The sequence below is a fragment of the Delphinapterus leucas genome, chromosome 18 (assembly GCF_059928025.1).
Source record: "Delphinapterus leucas isolate spDelLeu-1000000601 "Yukka" chromosome 18, BTC_Dleu_Yukka2, whole genome shotgun sequence".
NCBI classification, from domain to species: Eukaryota; Metazoa; Chordata; class Mammalia; order Artiodactyla; family Monodontidae; genus Delphinapterus; species Delphinapterus leucas.
In genome coordinates this window covers 40,133,632-40,155,332 of record NC_143146.1, presented here as the reverse complement: position 1 = coordinate 40,155,332, position 21,701 = coordinate 40,133,632, and positions in this window count along the sequence as shown.

Below are 21,701 nucleotides of genomic sequence, written 5' to 3'. Positions count from 1 at the left end.
AAATTCAAATCTGTTTATGTTCTGGGGGGAAAAATAAAAAGTATTACATAAAAGTTTTCATGTTGAAATATTACAGTTCCAAAGCTGACAACAAATTATAGTGAGAAGAGTGGTACAAGTAATTTGATCACATGGGTAAGACTTATCTCTCAGAATTAACATATGTTCCACATTTTGGCCCTGTTTAGTGGCATCCTGCAACAGCTTTAAGCCTTTAAACTTGTTTAACTCCTGGACTTCATTAACAACTTTCATAGACCGTACAGAGCTCAAGTGCACAAAGCAAATATATGTATGTTTCCATACAGTTAAAATCAGAATATCTTCCTCAGGATCATAAAGTAATCCATACCCTCTGGTGGTTTTTTTCCATGCCAAATGTTCTCTAACAAGAGGGGAACCATTGCAGAGACCTACTCTCCTTTCTGTCTAAAAGGGGCTTTATTGATATAAGGAAACTGAGACAGACTCAAGAGTTTCATGTAAACTTTGGATAACCAGACAATACTTTATTCTATAAGAGCTGTACAGTGTGACATATCTCAAAGTAAATAACTGTTGTAGTTAAGTCAGCATCTCCACAACTTTGTAGAAAACCAAACCCATTTATTTATTTTCATTGCAGTTGAAAAAACTCACACATGAAAGCAAGTTGATCAAATCTGTCCCAAATTGCAGAGTGAAATTTAAAGTGTTAGGAAAGAGATGAGAATAAATGAACTGCATAAAACACGACTAGTATTTAACTTTTTTCAATGTAGTCTTCTTTTTAATCTTTTAAGATAGAAATGTACCTTTCTTCATTCAATTTTCAGGTGTTTTAAGAAAAGCCCTTTTCTATCTATTAATCTAGAGAAGAATTTTATATAAGAAAGAAAAAAAAACACATTTTAAGATTAGATACCAGTGGGACAGTTTAAAATCTGAAACTGAGTATGTGAAACTGCATTAGGAAATGTTATACTGTTTAGAGGGACACATGTTTTTGGCTGGTTTGCCCCACATCACAGGTCAGTCATTAATTTAGAGACACAAATAATTTTTTCTCCTCAATTTATTACAGCTGAATTTTAACAAAGTTTGTTTGTTTTTCTTTTTCTTTTTCTTTTTTTTTTTTTTGGCCACACCATGTGGCTTGTGGGATCTTAGTTCCCAGACAAGGGATTGAACCTGGGCCATGGCAGTAAAAGCGTTGAGTTCTAACCATTGGACCCCTAGGGAACTCTCTGAACAAAGATTTTTCAAACAAAAAATAGTCAATAACATGAGAATTCTTGGAATAGATATTTTAATCTAAAAGGAATATCTATAGCTTTTCAGTTGCTTATATATTAAATTTATGGCATATAGGTACATGGATATTCATAGAAAAGTATATGACTAAATAATTCTGAACCTATAAACATTGCAATGATTTCATTTTTACTTTATTTAAATGCAATTTAAGTATTTTAAAATAAACAACTATATCCTTGTGATCATAAGTAAATGGGCATATGTAAAGATGGGGAATGAATTATGAGTACTTGCATTTTTTTCCCTTGTAAGATTCCTTGTCTTGTGACAGTTTAAGTCCAACATGTAGGTGTCAACTTGAACAACAATGTATTTGGAATTAGACACACGATGCTTGTTAACAGTAACAAGTCTTGTTAATCCACATCTCTGCAGAGCCCACTGAAAATGTCCTTTCCTGCATAGGTGAGGCAAATAATGAACTTATTCCCTGTGTGTTTGTCTAACTCAAGCAGTTCCTTCAACTTCCCCATCAAACATTTTACATATCTAGGGCAATTTACCACATCCAGCCTTCATTTCAGTCAACATCATGCCAGATTATTTTTACTCAAAAATTGAGCAGTGGCCAAAGGGAAGCAACTAAAATACTAAAAGTGAATACAAGTTTGGATACCAGGATTGGTACAGAAATGTTGTTAGCCTGAGGAAAATAGAATGTAACTTAATAGCATTGTTCAATTATCTGACTACATCTTATATTCTAGATACCAATTATCTATCTAATACTGAGGGAATACAAAATAATATTTAAAATTAAAGAGATTGTTTAATGTATACATAGATAAAAATGACTTTATGAGTTCTATGCTAAATGTAATAACAAATAAAGAAAATCTTACTAAAGAAAGGCACATTAAAAAAAATCCTTTGTCTTTCCTGGTTTACATTTATGCTAATAAGGAAGGGGCCTGTTAGTGATGTCCCCTGTAAGATACTATAACTGTGAGTTTTGGATGCCATTTGTACTGGGTCCCAACCGTTTATATTTGCTGTCAAACTATAATTGACAGTTCTATACATATATTCTCCCAGGAATAGTTCAACAGCAGAAAATTTTTATTTGATATATATCCTTATGATCCAAATGTAGATCATGGTATTTATTTATTGTTTTAAGGGAGAAGTGACTACTTGAAAATAATCTGCAGGGTGATATTTCTGCTTCTATGGGAGCAGCCCCCATTCTAGTGAATGATATTGGAATTTGGTATCCACTGCTGCATTGTGAGTAGTTGTCTAGATCAATATTGAAATAAAACCATTCAGAAAATGTTGACCTTAAATGACTAAAATTTGTACATACTTCAGAAAAGAAATTGATTTTTTATATATGCAGGTACTGAATTTCTCTTCCTCACTGCCTCCAAAATGTTTATTTTAGGATCTATCTATTATCTATCTATCTATCTATCTATCTATCTATCTATCTATTTTCACTGGTCAAAGTCAAGCATGTTAGCCAGGTCTTCAAAATTGCAATTGTCAGCACTTCAGGAATTTTTCTGTAACATTTTAGACAAAGATAAATATATTTCTTTAAATCACTGAACCAAGAAGTGATTACCCAGTTCATCCAACTTAAGGAAAGTTTTCTACTGATGTCAGCCTTCAAGTAGACCTCTCTAGTCATTGAGAAGGTCAAAATATTTTTTCCTAATGATATGCTTAAAGAATATCAATTGCATTAAAGACAATCTAAGTTTTGGACATTTGGATCAAAATCAAAAGGGAAAATAAAATAAAATACTGATGTATTTTATTTCTTTTAAATTTTACTTAATACCATTGCAGGGACTAACAGAAGCAAGTGTTGGATTTGAAGAACTCTGTCAGGAGTTAGGTCTTTCACTGTTATTTGGAACTTGTAGGTTTTAGACCATCATACTGCTCATACAGCCCATTTCTTAGAAGTTTTTCGAGATCTTTGTCAATTGAGAAGGGAAAAAATTAAAAATCTTTCATCTTCATTAGAAAAAAAAATGAGCATTTTATTTTACATTAAGGTAGCTGATACTCAACTTGTAAGCCAAAAAGAATTGTATGATTCCAGCTCATAATCTATTCAGAAGGGACCCATTCAGTGAGTGATAGTCAGCCTCTCACTTAAACCCCTTCCCTCTCCAGGTTCAGCAGCATTTCTGTCCTGCAGGAGCTGACCTGCTCAGCAAAAGTTTTGGGTAAGCCTGCAGTGGTTGGCCAGCTCCCAGATCTCTGGACTTCCACTTTTCTGGAACACCAGAAATCATTCATTTTGAACAGTAACATCTGGCTCTGAAAGTGGCCACGATAACTAAGCAAAATAATCAGAAAGTGACATTGGCACAAGCTGTAGTTTTTGGTGACCACTCAGGAATATTCAGCATTACTTCTGGAATTATATCTAAAAATTAGTTGCTTGTCATTATAATTTCCTATTCTGCACTATCCCAAGAGGTGTGAACATGCTACAGGTTTGAGCATTGTAAAACTATGTTAGAATGCTAATACTTAGGTGGAGAGCCACACTTCCACATTGTAGCCTTCCTAAAAATATCATTCTTTTAATGTCACTGGGGTTCTTTTTTAATAAAAGAGAATAAATGTTTTCTGAAATACAATATTATTTTTCATATTTCCATTATTATCATTACAGATAAAAATCAATGCAGAGGCTACTTTTCTCATACTTGGCAGTTGTGGTTTATTACTTGGTATCCAAGTTAAAAATCTAAAATTGATTTCCCTGTGTGAAGCGAGTCTTAGCTAACCATCTGCTTAGGAGAGGGGAAGACAAAGCTCATTCTTTCCTGCTGCTGCTTCTCACTGCTGTTAGGTGGCTACTGGGAACCTTAAAATAGGATTGCCAGGTTTAACTTTTCAGAATATGGGGTAGGCATATGTGTCTGCCAGGGATTTGAGGCAGGGAAAGTTGTACTTAGGCCAGTGGGACTAACTATGTTATTAGATACTGACGTTGCTGAATGCCAGAGATAGAAGCACAGATGTCACCATCATGTCCTGCTACCCATTTCACATTCATGATTCAGCAATAAAAAATTGGATAATCTTGAATATATGGATCACCTGGGAACCTAGGTCTAGACTTGAATGTTATTATAATACCTGGATTGCTTAATCCAGTTGACTGCAGTTTTCAGGATACATATGTTAGAAAAGATATATCTTTGGTGCTGGCTACAAATTAAAGGAACATCTAAGAAAAGAGATAAACTCTGGAGCTAAGAACTTGTGATGATGTTTAGATGTTTAGAAAAGTTTGGAAACTTCACTGTTCATGGTAAACCTGATTGTGGAAGAATTTCTGGACTTATAGAGTTTGTCATTGCAAAGTATGCTGTAAAAAAAAAAGGGAGAAAAGCAATTAGTACAATATTAAATATTTAAATCTGATATATGAAACTAGATTTTGAAATACAGAAAATACTTAAATCATGTCTTAAAAGACCACAGAGTTCATAGGAAGAGAACATAATGTTAAAGACATTTTCCATTGGAATATAGAAAAAATTTACTGTAAGCCCTGTATTTATTTTCTCATATTTATGTATATTTTCTTGCTTCCTGGCTTCTTTTCTTCATTTATCAAAGTCTGTGTGGTATTCAAGCATTAAATCTCTCTGCTTCTACATAAACCAGTCACATATGTACTCATCCAACTTTTAATCTCTTCCTTTCTCTCACCTCCCATCTTGTTCCTTTCTGTCTTCCTTCCATTATATTACCTAATCCTTACATGTAAAGAATTTCTGTACTGTCTGCTTTACTTCACAGAATCTCTTAAATATGTTTCTATAAATTTCGAAGTAGGAAGATTTTCTTCCTTATGTGTCAGTACAGACTTTTTTTTTTAATGTAAAACCTCAAAAGCTAACATTCATCAACTGAAACAGAAATTGTAATGTTGAAGCAGGAAAATGTTTGCTATTTTCTGCCATTCAACTTAAACTTATTCAATAATTTAGTGTGCATGACCCCCATAACTATGATTTGAAAAAGAAAAAAAAGGAAAAAGAACAAAAGGAAGAGGGAAAATAATAGAGTGGGGAAGGGAGGAGGGAAAGAATAGAAAAATTATATGCATCTGTATGTGATTATTCAAGACTCAGAGCAATTAGACCTTCACAAGGAAGCATCCAAGTGTTTAAAGTAGGTTCTACTATTTAGCTAAAGTAAAGCAAATTAAGACCGAGTCACAATTATGTTTTACTCCTTCCAGAGTTTTAAAGAATATTAGCCAAAACCGTATCCATATGTTTTCCCATTATTCTATCTTATCTATCCCTTCTGTGTGCTAATGCATATCCAGCAAAATAGTTCTTCCCATTACACTTAACAGCATTTTAAATTTTGCAACCCCTGTCAAGAAAATGGTATGTGGACAATTCATAACTAGCCATACCTTAGTTTCAGCTGCTTCTCTGCCCTTCAAAAGTGACCCATGCCAATAAAAGATCTGTTTCAATTCTGGATATTTTCAACGTGAACTTTGTTTAAAGTCTGAAATGTCAGTCTCAATTAGTCAATTCACTGTGGTCTAGCAAACCTGACTTTTATTTTCCTTAGCAATGTTTAAAATACTGACGTATGATAGACTACTTAGATAAAATTTCATTAAACAAGTACATGTAATTTAAGAATGATAAGGCAGCCATCTGAGGGACGTTTTGTTTCAGTGGCTACAAATGTACTCTGTTTTATTTTAAATTGTCAGGAATCTCAGGATTACCAAAACTGATGGACTACAGGTCTTCATGTCAAATACTCAACGTATCAAGCTTTCATGTTAAAAATTAGTGACAACCATAGGTTGTTTTCTAATAATTTGGAATGAGAAAATGAAACCAATATTCCCATCAATATCATAGATGCTACAGTGAAATATTTAAGATAGGATTTGTTGAAATGTTCCAAATTATCTTTTACCTACACAGAAATCACACTTATAGCAATAGCATTAAGAGACAAAAATACCCCCATAGCTACTGGGAAATGAATTCTACCAAAGGGCGGACCCCACAGCTGGCATCCCTCTGCTGCAGTGTTACAGAGTAGAGTTCCAGTGATGAAGAAAGGCTCTCTGTTAGTGAGTCCAAACCTGGGTCCTTTATATTGAATGCAGTATTTAGCATGCAAGAGTGAGCATAGTTTAGAAGAAAGAGATTCTGTCAGAGAGCATTCCTAAGCCTCTTCTTGGAAAGTTTTTTTCTCTCTCGGATATATTTACACTTGAGCATATCTACTGTGGCTTTTTTCATTGTTTTGTTTGTATCATAACACTATAAACTTTGAGAAGTTCCCCATCTCTGAGAAGAAATTATGAAAGTCCTTTAATAGGAGAACATTGCTCCAGTGGAAAGGTTTACCCTCAAATGAGTTTTCAGTGTGTCTTTGGGCTCCAAGTGAGATCTGTGCCCTGTTCATGAGATGGCATATAAACTCTGTTTCGTGCTTTTCTTTAGTCGCCTCTTTCTAAACCACTATATATGGTTTTGCTGAATCATAGAAAATAGAAATTTTCCTGTAACTAAAAATCTCATATGTATTTTAAACAAAAATTTTGCAATATTAGGTGAAAAATATGATAAGAATCTACAACTTTGTGGCATTTATAGAAATAATATCTATGTATTTTACTGCCATTAGCGATTATGTGGTTAGGATTAGAAGTTTTGTTTGTTTTTGTTATGGTTTTGTTTTTGCACTGTCCAGGCACTTGTGATAAAGTGGTGAATAAAACCACACAGTTCTCCTTAGAGGGTGTAAATTCTAAGTAATTCAGAGATTAAGGATATAACTTTGGATTTAATCGGAACTAAACTGTGATCCTATCTTGGCCAAATATTAGCCCCGTGAAGATGGCTATGTTGTAAACTCTGAGCCACAATGTTCTTATGGGTAAATAACAGATAATAATCACTCTTTTGAAGCTTAGGTTACATAATTAAAGTGAGGAGCCTAAGACAGGACTTCATTTCCAGGAAGTGTACAATAGATATTGGTTATTAGTACTGTTTGACGCGGGCTAAGATACTAACAGTAATAGGAGCAGTTTGTACATTGACTTGTATGGGTCACAAATGCCATCTGCAAACTTCCCAGCAATCCTATAAGGTGTGTTTAGTCATCCTGTTTACAGTTGAAGAATCTGGGGCTTAGGGCAACGGTAATTAAAACTCTCCCAAGACTCGCAGCTGCTACTTGTCAAAACAAAGACTTGAACCACATTCATCTGATGCCAAAGCCCATGTGTTTCCACTGCATTAGTCTGATCCTCAATCCAAGGCTTGCACTCCTGGAAGCAGCCATTTTTCTCTTTTTTCCTACATGGGAGAGAAACCAATTATACCTTTCCCTGTCTGCAAACCTGCATTCCGGAAGCAGCAAGACAGTCAACTAACTTCCTCATAAAACTGCCCTCTAGTTATATAATCTTGGAACAGATTTTGGCCATTCACTATTAAAATAATCTCTCTCTAGCATCACCTCCTCCCTGACTTATTCCATTCCAAATCTATCCCCTTATATGTAAACTTTCTGTATAATTTATCTTCCAAACTTTGACATTTGTGGGAGTAAAAAGGGCATCAATGATAATTACTCTGGTTTACCAGTTATAAACAAGCTCCATCCTGGAGAAACAAAGATGTACCACCATTCTATTTATGTGTCTAAAGTTTAGATTATGTGTTAGATTAAGGAAGTAGTGAGCACAAAAGGGAGAAACAATTTTTGTCTTGATATAGATACACACACACATTTCCCCCTTAAGGTCAGAGCAAAGTCACTACATTATTAACACACTTGCAGTTTGTATTCAGTCACCTGACGCAGCTGTGTAGTGACAACCTCCACCTTTCTTTGCTCCTTCAGACCAACAGAGATGAATAACTGGCACCTTCTTATAACATTTAAATAATCTATTTTCCATTCAGGGGATCTGTGGATAAAAACATTTTATTTTCTCCTGCAAATCCTTTGGTCAGTGCCCAGTTACACAACCTATGCATTCGGGAGGAAATGTGCTGTGTAAAATGCTTTGTTCAGTCCAGCTAAGTATCTCTGCAAAGGAAGAGGCATTTATAAGCTGTAATGCAGATTTTGCTATCATGGAAACCACCAGTTATTTGCTGTAGTTTCTTATTGCAACCAACATCTTAGAAACTGACTGCTAGGTTAAATGGTTTATAAAGGAATAAAGAGAAGTGATGATAAGCAGAGTGTGCAGTGGGCGACTGAATCCGGGTGTGGAGAAGAAAGAGAGGAAAAAAAAAATAGAGCAAATAGAAATGAGACAGAAAATAGCTATTATGATTTCCTTCCAATTTTATTGAGTTTTAGGATCAGTGAATTTGCTGAAAATTTCTTGTTCATCTTTACCAGGTGTCTGTGATACCTGTGATAGTTGATTGCTTTTAAAACATGTTTTTCTGCTATAACATTTAAATAGCATGCAAGCTATAAATAAATGGAAGGAAGATGGACTATCAATCTGGTTTTACAGTATTGTAGTTGTAATCAGGAAAGTTTCCACAATTTATCCTAAAATTCATATAAAACTCATAATTGACAGAAAATATATCTTAATCTTATAAAAACTTAAATCAACTCAAAGTAGCAAAGCAAAACAAAGGTCATTGAAGAGAGAGATGCAAGTAAAAAAAATTAAAAGATTCATTAGTTTCAAAAAAGAAACCTATTAAAACAGCATATGCCAATTATACAGTTTATAATTACACTATGCATCTCAGTGATGTGCTTAAACTTAATGATTCATGCCCTGACCCATAATTTCATTTTCTTTCTTTTCCTTCCCACTATCCCTCTTTTCTTGCTTGCTTCATTCTTTTTTTTTTTAAACTTAATTATTTACTCACAGTTCTGAGGTCATCAATCTCTTTCTGAATCTAATTTTTTAAGAGTCTTGCCTCCCTTCTTCTTCATTAGCTTTCTATACAGTTATACTAGTATATTTTTGTTTTTAGGGTCTCTTCCCTCCCTTATTAGTCCTACTTTTCAAAAATTCTGGCAGTAAAACTGTTTCTATTCTTAGGAATGTTGGACTCTACTCATCTAAAATTCCCATCTGACAGTAGTTTATTTTCTTTATTATTTAAAATATGAGCAGCCATGTCTTTCGAGGATTTCTGTCACTTACACATAAACAAACATCAGTTTTTCCCTGCTTATCAGAATTAAGCTAGGAGTAAGCAGTGCTCTATTTATTTCTACTTTCTGTCAGATAAAATTTGACTTCAAGGCAAGTCTTAAATTTTATCAGATAGTCTATTTTAGATAACTGAGTCATCTAGCAGTTTTCATGATAGTTAATGTACCCGTACCATAAGCACCGCCAGCCACAAACTGAATTAGAAAAGGCATTTTCCATGTTGCAGGCTTTTTGCTAGAATATCTGTCTCTATCTTTCTTTGTCCAATCAATTGTTCCCTTTGTATACTTGCCTGAAAAACAGTGTCTTTCCCAGTAACTTGAGTCTATTCATCTTACTCCAATTTTCCCTCCTATTACTGTGGTCCAGTGGTTATCAAAGTAAGGGCTGGGGACTCCTGGGGGTCTGGAAGGTCAAAACTGTTTCACAATAAGACTGAGACATTTTTTGCCTTTACCACCATCATTCTGTCATGTGTAAAGAGGAGTTTACCAAAGACTGCATCACATGTGATGGCTTCATTGTTCTGATCACTAATTGGATGTGAACTTGATATTCTTGTGTTTTAAATTTTTCTGTTTAATTTTAACATAGTAAATATTGATAGATATCACACACACATAAACAAAAACTCTTTAGGGTCCTCAGATTTTTTGAGTGTAAAGAGCTCCTGAGACCAAAATATTTGAGAACTGCTGCTACAGTCCAGTCCAGGTAGTATATTATCAAGTCTCAATGATAACTATAAAATATATATATAGTTTGTGTAAAGTTGCAAGTATATTTTGCTTATTTCTCACACTTGTTGAAATTACAAGTGTACATCTTAAGCTGAAGTGGTTTTACCCACCTTTCCTATGATAGTTTCTCTTAAAAGTTACCAGTATTTCTTGAGCATTTTTCATTCTTTAATACACCTGTTATATCTCTAGAAGCTTTTTTGCCTGAGGACAGAGTGCTTTGTTAGTTAAACAGTATTTAGAGAAAGAGACATTTGTGTTTATTTCGTTAAAGGGTATTAGTAGTAGTATGATTTTAGTCAACTGCCAGCACATTTTGATAAAAATAAATAGCTAATTTATTTAATTATTTATTTAAATGAATAATTATTTATTTAAAAATAAATAATCAATTTGGAAAGCTGATTTAAAACACATAAGGGCATAATGTAGATTAACTTTTTTTTTTTTTAATAAATTTATTTATTTATTTATTTATTTATTTATTTATTTATTTATTTAGGCTGTGTTGGGTCTTCATTTCTGTGGGAGGGCTTTCTCTAGTTGCGGCGAGCGGGGGCCACTCTTCATCGCGGTGCGTGGGCCTCTCATTGTCGTGGCCTCTCGTGTTGCAGAACACAAGCTCCAGACGCGCAGGCTCAGTAGCTGTGGCTCACGGGCCCAGTTGCTCCGCGGCATGTGGGATCTTCCCAGACCAGGGCTTGAACCCGTGTCCCCTACATTGTTAGGCAGATTCTCAACCACTGTGCCACCAGGGAAGCCCCTGTAGATTAACTTTTGCTTATTATCTCTGTCACTGTATCCATGTGATAAACAGCTTCTATTTTTCATTGCTTACTATTATGTTAAGTGCATTTTGCATGACTAAGCTAACAGTTAACATTATTTCAGTTTAAAATGATGAGAAACAGAATTTTTCAGCAGAGGTAAGTTTAGCATACTACACATTTAATAGTCCATCCCTGCTGCATCCATTAAGATGATTTAATAAATCAAAGATCCAGGTCAATCAACAATCAGATTGTGATCACTATAATTTCAAAGTCTTAAATTAGGAGGATGGATATAAATCTTTAATCTAAGTTATATTGATATTTACTTTATGTAACCAGTGCTAATACATTTTAATGACAATAACATAGATATTAAGTATGTTAATGAACATATTCTTATGTAAGCTTTTAAATTGTTTCTCTTATTAAAGAAATATATGCAAATAAAATAAATCAGATTTCTCTAAACCATAAAGACATTTCTTGTTTACTTAACAAGAATGTTGACTATACTCAGTTTCAGAATTGGTTTAATAGCAGTTTATGTCATGAAGTGCTGAATGTTTTCTGTTTTTCAACTCTGTCACCTTTTTTCCTCTTGTTGGTTTCAATATGGCTGCACTAGATTCAAGTTCCACATATTAACTCTGTCTTCTAAGGCAGAATGTAGTCTGTAAAAAAGAGAGATAATTTATTTATTAGTTTTTTAAAACCAGAAGAATAGATTTCCTTGGAAACCCTCCAACAAACTTCTCCTACCTAATGACTCCCTGCCTAGAAATGTGTCACATGGCAATATCCTAGTGCAAGCAAAACTTGGAAAGTGAATATCAGGTGGAAAAACTAAAAGATTTGAATAATTGGCTTATACCTCTCAGTCCCCTTCTAAGCTGAGCACATTGACATTGTGAAAAATATGCCAGTTCTGCTAGGAAGGGAAGGATCATTCTTGTGGAATAGGAAACTAACAGATTTTGCCATAATTGATAAGTGATAAGAACAGGGGCATAGACAGGATGCTCAGAAACCCAGATGGTAAGGAAGCCCAGTCCTAGGACCTGGGGGGAGTCACACAGGAATAGAGGCTAAGTGATACAAATCTGGAAGGTAGAGTAAGAGTTAGCTAGGTAGGCATGTGGGAAGGCAAACAGAAAGATATTATCTGGGGCCTTATGTGGTATAAAAAGTCTGAAGTGATTTCAAAAGCCAGTTTTCATTCTATAAATTATATTTGTTCTAAGGCAATTGCTATGTATTTCTCTGCACCTTTGCATGGGCATGTTTCAAGACTCAAACAGTGCTAAGATTAAACCAGTAGGATACATGTCCACATAGGCATATCACTGCATTAGGTCTATGAAGTGCTTTCACACACTTCTGATTTCCCTGCACATTTAAAGTGGTGCGAGAAAGTTGTGTCCTTTTTCCTATTAGTTCTCCAGGGAGACTAGATTCCTTATTACATTCTTTTAGATTACATTATCAGTCTCTGGTGGGGTCTTCTTAACTTCTAAAGCACAAAACAATTAAAATCACTGAACAAAGTGTCTTGGGACCTGCTGGCTTTTTTTCTCTCCAAAATTACACTTGGAATTTAAACAGTTGAAATCAAACACCTTTCTGAAAAATTATATTTGTTGTATAGTCATTGTTAAGACTGGGCATTTCCAGTAATGGGCCCACTAGCCCACTGCAGTTTACCTGGAGAACAGAGATTTCATGAGTTTGGCTTTACTTGGCAATAATGAAGGAAGGTAATGGGTGTATCTTGTATTATTGTCTCAGTTCTCTATTCAAAAAGTGTTTGCAAACTTGCAATTAACAGAGGCTCCTTGTTTCCGTTGTTTTTATGTGGCAGAAGAGCTTGGAATTTCATTTGTCTAAGCAAGTAGTATGATTTACAAGAAGTTCAATCATTTCAATAGTATATCATTCTGTTGGAAACCTAATAACATGAACAGGGCTGTGTCTGTCACTCTTGATTTTCCTCACTGCAAACAGAAATTGATAAAGTTATCTGGCCATAGTATGACTCTTTTCAGTAGGGAAAGCCATAATTGGAGAACAACTACTAACTATGGAAAAACGATGATGACACATTTTTGTCCTTAGAAATTTATTGTATAAATAGGATCTATTATTTATACATTACATTTGATTAATGTTTATTTATAAGGATTTTAAAAAATATTTTTTATACTCTGAATAGTAGTGCCTCCTTGCCTGGGAATGATACTCACCGTATGTATCAACAGGTTTCATCTTGGCATTGATAACACACCTGTATCCTAAGAGACTTGTAAATGTAGCTGATTGTTAGAAATAAAGTGGATAGACTTCATGACAAAACATGAAGATAGAATAATACTTTGTCTAAACCCAGTTTTTGTTCAGATGATCCATGGTAGTGGATAGTTCTTGCATTGATAAGTCAGGAACAGGCTTCACTGACCGGAAGTGATTGTAGACTGTGAGCCAGTGTGGCAGCCCATGCGTTGTTACAGCACTGATAGTGACATTGGACTGCACTAGCCATGCTTTGCCTAATGAATCCCAGCTTTCTTCCCTTAAATTGAACTGGAAAGTCATAAAATAAAAATGTAAGACAATAAATTATAACCCAGTATCTAATACTCACTTTTTTAAAATTTATCTAAACAAATTAACAATATTTGTGTATATGAACAGATTCCTTTTTTTCCTGTGGGTGGTATTTTACTTAAGAATCCAGCTTTGTTTTTTTGTTTCTTTTTTGCTTTGTTCTGCTTTTTTATTTTAAACAAAAAGCTGTTTTCTAGACTAGGTATATAGGGGAATTGCAATTCTGTTTTGTTTGTTTTACATTTAAGTGTTATTAATATGCCTTAGACGAAAGTGAACAAATGACCATTTGGCTTAGGTACACATCCTACCTTAGGGGAATAATCAAATGTGTTTTCATATTTAGTTACTCTGACTTTCCATTCTAATTCCAAACAAGTATCAGTAACATCATCAAATTTCTTTTCCCAGCTTCCTATTTTAAGCACTGCTTAAAAAGAGAGGGTGGTGGCTGGGGGAAGGTGGAAAATCTTCACTCCTGTCTAAACCACTTAAACATCAAAAATAAGCTGCTGGCAAGAGATAGAAAGATGCAGGCCGACCCCAGGCATAATACACACCTTTCAGAAGTTTCTTTCTAGAACAGAAATGGCACAATCCACCTTAGGTGAGCTTATGGATATGCCCAGTTCAGTTTAGTGGAACACCATAGGAAGAGGCCCAGGCTGACTATTCAGGAGAGAAAAATAATTGAATACTTATGGTGCCAGACTCTATTCTAGGGCCCTTCAAGTGCATGTTTATTTATGTGGTACTGTAGCTCTGCAGGATAGGGATTATTATTCCCAATATTTATAAGTGGAAAAAAAAAAACAAGGCTCCAAAAAGCATAGTAACTTGTCCAGAGTGTCCCACTGTATGTTGTAGTACCTGGATTTGGTTATAGCTGTGCCTAATTCCAGGCTTTTCCCACTGCATAGCTCAGGAAAAACGTACTGCCTTAATGAGAGGTGGGATTCTGTACCACCTTATCCCTTAGTAGCTTAATCAACAATTCTCACAGTATGCAATTAAAAATTATTTTGTCCAGGTGCATGCCATCTATGAACTATATATCACTTTTGTTATTTGCTTTGTTTTCTTTTTATAAGTTTGTTGTATTCAGTAGATGAAAATCATAATTTCACTTATAATAAAAATGACTCATATATTTCAACAAATATTAGCTATAGTCTGGTGATTGACATGAGTAATGCATAGGTCTTAGTTTTTGAACTTTCTTAGTAGGTACCAAAATATTATTTTCTTATATATTTAAAATTATATTGTTAACTTCAGAACTCAATTTAAAATTCACTTAAATGTGATCTATTATATAAATTTTTCCTGGTTTCTTCTTTCACATCAGTGAGGATGCCTCAATTTTATGTATTTGTGAGAATCAACAAAATAGAGAATAAGGAAAACCTAATGGGGATATAGATTTTTAAAAAATAGATTAAGTCTTCAATTAGTTAAAATACCTCTAAATTTCCAAGATCTTTTTGTGTTCTTTACTTATATGAATCTAAATCTGAGTCTATTATTTATAAAGTCAAGTCATATTCATTCCAACAGCAGAATTTCTAAATACATTTATTGACTGTTTAACAATAATTCAGGAAATAGTAACCAAAAAAATCTGCACTCTCTACTGAAAATTTACCCTTAATTCACGTGTATCATCTAATCTTACAGAGCCATTTTCTTATTTGCTGCACCTCTCACACCAGATTTTGTTTCAAAGCATGGGGTAAGGACTCTGGTGGCCTCATTTTTTTCAGTCAGTCCTAACTCTGCCTATCATGTACAATATGACATTGGACAGATCATATAGCTGTTTGGAATCTCAGTGTTCTATTCTACAAAACGAATGGTCAGAGTATTTTCCAGTTTTTTTTAAATTTTTTTTATTTTCCACTTTTGAATAACTAGGATTATATGAAACTAAATATATATTACCATTATTACTTCTGTAATTTGAGTATATCTCATTTTTGTTTTCTCAAAACCCCTGGCTATTTCTCAAAGGAAATAATGATCTTAAAGTTTGTTATAGGTAGTAACAGTCACTTCACACCAATAATTTCTATGAAGCCTTTGTATGAGAAGATTGTCATCCAATTATTTTCCTCTTCTATGGAAAACAAAATAAGATACTTAGAGGAAAGGAAAATTAGTTCAGTAATTAGTACAGAACTATTTAGCCAGTCAGTGATAACAAGGAAGCATATAGAACACAGTTTTGCAAATATATTTTAAAATAAAATGTTTTTTTAAAAAATCTTTTTATGATTTGCTAATACTATGTTTAGAAGCAGGACTGAAAACTCCTTTAATATATTGTAATCAGTGATTACATGATATCAATCACTGATATCTCCTTGAAGTGGATGCATTTCCTAAATTCAAACCATGTTTATGATTCCAGAGGTATGGGCAGACATTTTGTCAGTAAGCTGAACTTATTGATCCATCAAATGATTCTGGTTTTGTTATCAGACTAATAGAAGATCTACATTTACATGGCTATTTTCATGTTATTTTCAGTGACATTTATCTTTATAAGTGTAAATGGTAACGCTTATCATAAAATGATACCAATATATACTCGCCATGATTCACCCATCTCCTTTTTTCTTTCCTATTGTATTAATATTTCCTTCTCATTTATTTTTCTCATGCTTGGTCCTATGTCACTTATGTCCCTTTGTTGACTTCAACTTCCAAATTCAGAACCTATAGTCATCTAGTCAGCTGAAATGCCAGGCCCCATCATGAGTGCTTTCATACACATTATTTTATTTATTACAACAATTATGGGAATTAAGGAGTACTATCCACAGTTGAATTATTATGTAGGATGGCAAGGGACTGAACTCAAACTCTTTTATTCCAAGTCTAGAGTTTCTTCTACTGAAACAGAGCTGCCCCCAGACCCACTGATCTTATTTGTTTCTTTGTTCATTCATTCATTCATTCATTTGTGATCACAGATAGGAATCAAACATTGCAGGTTGTAATGACTGGTGCTGATGAATATTTGTGGCATTTGAGATCAGTGTTAGAGGCATACTGAGTGGCAGTTAACAGTTTGTGTAAAGTAGGCCCTAAGTCAGTCTTCAGCATGGGTTCATCACGTATTCTATCAAGTCAGTTCATCACATACCCTAAAGAAGCTTCCATGCCTTTGTGAGCTGTTAGACTCTTGGGAATAAAAATGTGAATTAAAAAAAAAATGTGAATAAGAAAAAAGTTCTTGTCTCTGAAGAACTTATGTTTTAGTAAAAAGTCTACCAATGAAGAGGGAGTTGAGTTCTGTGACAATCGAAATGATTGCCCATCTCCCCTAGATGGCCCCTTTAATATTCTGATGTTCTGTGAGAGATAGGAAGTACTTGGTATGTGCACTTTGCTCAAGTTCGCAGGGTAATTCTGACTCTTAACCTCCTTATCCTTAGCCCCTCTTCTCAGTTATGCTACTTAAACTAGTTAGAAACATAATATATACAAACTCAGATTTCCTACCCATAGTTCCCCCAAATATTTTTGTTTATATATAACTCCCTTAATAGATTTAAATCTTCAAGGAAATAAATCTTATTTTTTGTTCGCATTCTGCAATCTATACTTGGGTCAGACTATACTAATGAGTGCTTTTCCCTTGGTAGGACATTTTAAAAATGTTTGATATATAAATAGCAAAAATGGAATGAGACTTTAGAGTTAATATAAATACATCATGGAAAAGATAATATAAGCACTTTTTCTTTGTATTTTTGAGTGTGCAAATTTTCACCTCATATTTTACTACATAGTAATCAAGTTCATAGTGACTTTCTGGTTTAAGATAAACCAGCAAGAAGGAGAGTATTTTGCTGATACAAAATATTTATAAATACATTCTCTGAGTTCTGTATGAGCTCAGTCCTGTTTATTTCAAACCTTCTATAGATATTTATTTTTTCACGGGGCACTCTTTAAGGAAACATGAGATTCTTGAATACATCAATAGCGTTCAAGAAGATCCTTTAATTGTGCATTGAATGGAAAGAGGGAAGGAGTATTCTTCACTTTTGCCTGTCCTTTGAGACCCAACACTAAAATTTAGAGTTTTATTGAATGTTTCATTGGTATTTGAAGCTGTTCTTATATAGGAGGACAACTATCATGTTTCTCTTTCCCAAGATGTAGAACTGTACAAACAAACGAACAGAAAAAGACATTGTATATGAACAATATTGTTTTTGCAAGGATGTTCCCTTTAATTTTTTTAAATTTTATATTGCAGTATAGTTGATTTACAATGTTGTGTTAGTTTCAGGTGTACAGCAAAGTGATTCAGTTATACATATACATATATCTATTCTTTTTCAGATTCTTTTCCCATATTGGCTATTACAGAGTATTGAGTAGAGTTCCCTGTGCTATACAGTAGGTCCTTGTTGATTATCTATTTTATATATAGTAGTGTGTATATGTTAATCTCTTGAATTCTGCCACTTTGGGAATCTCCCTCATATTGAGAGAGCAGCAAATTACTTAAATATATATGTTCGTGATCTAATCATTGACATATATTACAATAATATGTTTTTATTTAGTATATTTTATTCATTATAGAATAGTCTCCTTGCATGTTCTGCTTGTTAGACAGCTACATTTAATTAACTGTGCTGTGTCCTCTACTCAGCATAATTGTCCTTTTTATTCACTTAAAAAGTAGCACATGTTTATTGACAAAGCAGTGGCATCTATCCCATTCCTTTTTCTGGCCTATTTTTCAAAGTTGTATATTAATTAGAACATTTAGTATTTAAATGAAATATCAAATTAGAAAGAGGGCAGTTGACATTATAAAGATGATTGCCCCTTAATATATTTTTAATGCTATGAAAGTTTGAATATTCTCAGTCCTCTTCCACAGTTTACTAAGAAAACGAGAATGCAAATATGTCGGAGCCACCCATAAATAAGAATATTTAATTCTGTTATGGACACAGTTATGTTGTGGTCAGTTGTTATGTTTTTATTTTTGATATTTAAGTGATCTGTGTTTGGCTATAAAGAAAAGGGTCACAAAATACAGCAATATTTACTATCCCCCGTCTTTAAGTCAGGCTTTCTCTCCTTCCCATCCCCAAGCAAATAGGTAAAATAAGCACCATGCAAATAACTATTATACTACCTTCTTTCTGGAAAAGATATAGGAAATTTTAACAGAAGGAAATCTGTATGCTAGTATTTCTTAAGGTAAGGTAACTTCTTCTGTGCTTCACTCAAGAAGATGTGTTTCACTGAAATGCTATAAAAGGTAAACTTTACAGTTTATTGTTTCAGCCAGTGACCCAGAAAATCTGAGCGTGTTCTCCACTGCCACTAGGTTTTCAAATCCTCATCATTCTGTCTGGATAATCACAGTAGTTTTCTAACTTGACCCCCTGCTACGAAATTCCAGCCCACTGAGTCACCTTCCACATTCCTACCGCATGAAATAGTGTTTTATTCTCTCAGCTTTGTACCCATCTATTTCTCATATCAGCCACAGCATAATGTGAAGTGCTTAGCCTTGCACCAGTTAGCCCTTGACAGATTCACTTCCTGCCTCATCCTCTCCCTTCTCTCCTAGTCAGTAAAACTTTCCTAACTAGCCAGTAGCCACCAGAGACAAATGAGCCTCAGTCCTGCTACCAATAACTTAGTGTATTCTTCATTTAAGAGACGTGAGTCACCTCTAGAAACATGCCATTACCTTCAGTTAACCTAGATCCATTCTCCTCCACCTACCCATAGTAGGTCTATAATTTGTGCATACTTGCTTTATTGATTTATGTGGCATGCATGATATACCTTTAGAGTTATCCACTCCTCCCATAATTATTTACTCAGCATTAATTATGTGTTAATGACCAGTCTTAGCCAAAAGCTACTTTGGATACCTGCTGGCCTTCCCAATTGGGCACGAATCTCCTATGTCCGTCCACGTGTCCATACTTTGCATTATTTTCAATATTGTTGTGTTTCTGTTCCCAGCCATACATCATCTCCTTTGATCCCTGTGCTAGCTTTTCTCCCTGCAGAGCATAGATGATACTGTGCCAAGTCAGCTCTTTACATAAAAGGAATCAGCAGTGGTGCTGTGCCCGTGGATCTGGTTACAGGTCTTCCTAGTTTTAAAACATAAATCATTACAATTCTTAAAACATAAATCATTACTTGTATTGTCTGAGTGGACAAGTGGCTATTTGCAAACATGAAATGTCCTTTATAGTCTGAATTTTCTATCATCTGTGTGCAGATTTATTTGGAAGAAAAATTGTTTAGATCTAGAATCTTAAACATCAACAAATAAGAATTATATCATTTTAAGACTCGAAAGAAATTTACACTTGGAACAAAGAAGTCCAAATCCTCCCTGAGCTGGACTCCAGGTCACACAATAAGTCTGGTGAAATATACAGAAAACAATAAAAGTGAAGGAAGTGAAGGTGTGTGGTAGTGTTTTAATTTGCATCTAAAAAACACCCAAACTTTAGAGAGTTATCAAGGTAATAAATGTTGTTTGCACAAGGGATAAATCAATTATTCCTTTTCCAGTGTATTTTTAAAGTCCTACCTTAGGAAAGACACAATGTCCATATTTTTACCCTACTCTGCTCATTTGAAAAGAGCAAAGTGTTGCCTGCAGAGATAGGGAGGCTTCTCCTAGGTTTGTGGGTGGGCAATTCAGAACAGAGATGTGACTTTCACAGCAATGTTTATAGCTGAACATGAAGTAGCATTGACCCATTTTATCTCCATAAGTTATGAAAGTGTGTAATTCACACCCAAAAGTGTAGACTGCCAAAGAAAATACATTTAACACGCTGACCCATCCCTGCTTCACTTTGTGCTCTGCAGACCTTAACATTTTCAGTTCCAGAGGCAATCCCTTAAATTCCTTAAATTTAAGGGATAACAGAAAATTGCACTGCAGACAAACTCAGAGGGACAGTTTAAGAAATAATGAGTTAGTTTTTTGTGGGGAGAAAACAATACATGATGCTATTATTACTTTTAATTCAGTGAGTGCAAAAATGGGTTTGGGGTTTATTATAAAAGACATGACCTGAATTATATATCCAGCCAACCATATAAACATTTCTAAAATTAATTTAATACACATTTTGACAGTTATGACATAACTAATTTTCAAAAATGTCATAACATTTTTTTGTATTGTTACTTTTTATTCTATTAGTAAAATACATGTATTTAATACTATTACCTTAGATATATGTCTAAATTGGCTTAACAAATGATTTCCTCAAATATTAACTGAAATAATATTGTTTACCTTGAAAAAGCATGTTTTTCTACAGTGACTACTTAATCTTAGCATTTCAAGTCAGTTTCATTTGACAACATTATATTTGATACCTAACATATGTTACTGTAGTACTCAGGTAATACAAACTAGCAAGACAAATTTCTCTGTCCTCTGTGATTCAAAATCTTTCTACTTCTTAGCTTTACATAGCAGCAGGTTTTGAGAAGGTTGCAAGTGTGTAGGTTAATATATTGATTTCTCCTCAGAAGTTACCATGTAAACTAAAAAACTCACTCTTGTGTGTGTGTGTGTGTGTGTGTGTGTGTGTGTGTGTGTGTGTGTATGAAAAGACTGAAGTGTATTTTTACTATAAGTTGCACATCAGATTTATTTTGAGCAACCTGATTCCATATCAGGGCAGATTGGGCATAGATCGCTTTCATGGCTGACATAAACTGAGCCCTTTAAACTGAATACATGATAAATTCCTTCTCTAAGACTTCTAAGATATGAGCTACCTTTCAGTTGTTCATTCATTTATGAAGGTTTAGGTTTGGTTCTCTGAACTGGGGGAAAAATTGCAATTCATGATACCAAGAAATGAGCATAGACTTCTTGCCATGCAACATTGAATTTGTGAATCTAACCTGAATATGTAATGTGAGTTTCCTAAATTTGTTGGCAAGTTCCTCTTTTATGAAATCACTGAAGCTCAAGCTTCTATTAGATACACTTGTTGACACTTTGGTGCCTTAAAAATGTACCTGTTCACTGAAGAAAATGATAAGACAGAACATTTGTAGAGTTTAAAAGTATTTGGAGCCTCCTAGTTA